The sequence below is a fragment of the Triticum dicoccoides genome, chromosome 2B (genome assembly GCF_002162155.2).
Source record: "Triticum dicoccoides isolate Atlit2015 ecotype Zavitan chromosome 2B, WEW_v2.0, whole genome shotgun sequence".
NCBI lineage: Eukaryota > Viridiplantae > Streptophyta > Magnoliopsida > Poales > Poaceae > Triticum > Triticum dicoccoides.
The window spans coordinates 741,257,063-741,258,590 of NC_041383.1; positions in this window are offsets into that span (position 1 = coordinate 741,257,063).

Genomic DNA, 1,528 nt, shown 5'->3' on the forward strand with positions numbered 1-1,528 from the left:
ACGCCTTAGGATTAAACATATTCAAATATGGTTTTTTTGTTTTGTGTGAACATCGAGACCATCGCCAGCGAGGGTGAGAAGGAGGATAAGCGGCAACACAAATATGATGCCTCGCAAAAATAAAGGAGATGGACCTATTGTGGTCTTGGGTGATGGTTGTTGGGTTAAGAGTGTGTGTTATGTTTTCTCTCCCGTTGCAACACACATGCTCTTTTGCTAGTTAAGGAGAATACACATTTAAAAGGAAGCTAAGACTTTTTTGGCCTAGTGGGAGAAAAGATTACAAGTTTAGGCCGTCTTTGAAGATACTTCCTCTGTTCACAAATATAAGATATTTTGGATATTACAATATACTTAATATACAAATTGAAATGAGTGAATAAACACACTAAAACGTGCTTGTATACATCAAATTCACCAAAATGTTAGAACATCTTATATTTGTGAACCGTGGGAGTACCTACGACGGATTTATCCTCAGGCTTCACTCTATACCCTAGTTGATTGAGATCCATGTACTAGTTAGAAAAAAATACCCCTTCGCTGCTCACGCCCCCAGGGCACCCAACGATAGGGTTTCCGTTGCGTTCCGCCACGCAACCACCGGTTTGCCTCATATCTTGTGGCCTTAGGGCCATGTAGGCACGGTGGAGCCCGGTCCTTCGCGGCCGGAGGGCTTTGATTTTAGGTATTTTTATATGACTTTTGGTAGAGTTTGTGTCCTGCTCAGGAAGGCGAGGTGGCGACGGCTTCTTGAAGGTGGAACAATGTTCTGCCCATCGAGCCCTCGTCCCGGTGGTCTTCTAGTGTCCCCGGTGGGCATGTGGAGATTTGTCTTCCATGGATCTTGCGAGATTCGGTAGGCGTTTGTTTTTGTTGGATCCGATTGGATCGGATCTTCGTTTGTCTGTGTTCGTGTGTCTATATGTTGGATCCTTCCGATGTACCATTCTCTTCGTCGGTGGCGGTTTGTTGATCCGAAACTCCGATTTGAACATGTTATATATGAAATTAGATTAGAAAAATATGTAGAATATGAATATGAGATTATTTTCACCTATTAAGTAGTTTTAAATATTATTTTGAAATATATTTAAGTCAAATAAATGATTTTCCAAATTATCCGTATCTTTTAAACCGTAACTTCGATTTTAACATATTATATATGAAATTTTATTAGAAAAATATGTGGAATCTAATATGATGTTAATTTTACCTGTTAAATATTTTTAAAATATCGTTTTGGGAGCAAACTTATAATTTACAGCGTAAGATCCGTTTTCCTTTCGTACCGGCGGTGACCCGGATTGCAAATAAACACCCCACTATAAAAATATAGGGAAAAGAAAACATCGATAACTACACATGCATACCTCTGAAAAATATCGCAGGGGAAAACAACAGATTTCTCATCGCGAGAGTGAGAGAAAGCGAGAGAGAGAGAGAGAGAGAGAGAGAGAGAGAGAGAGGCCTCAGGATTAAACATATTCAAACACGTTTTTTTTGTTTTATGTGAACACCGAGGCCA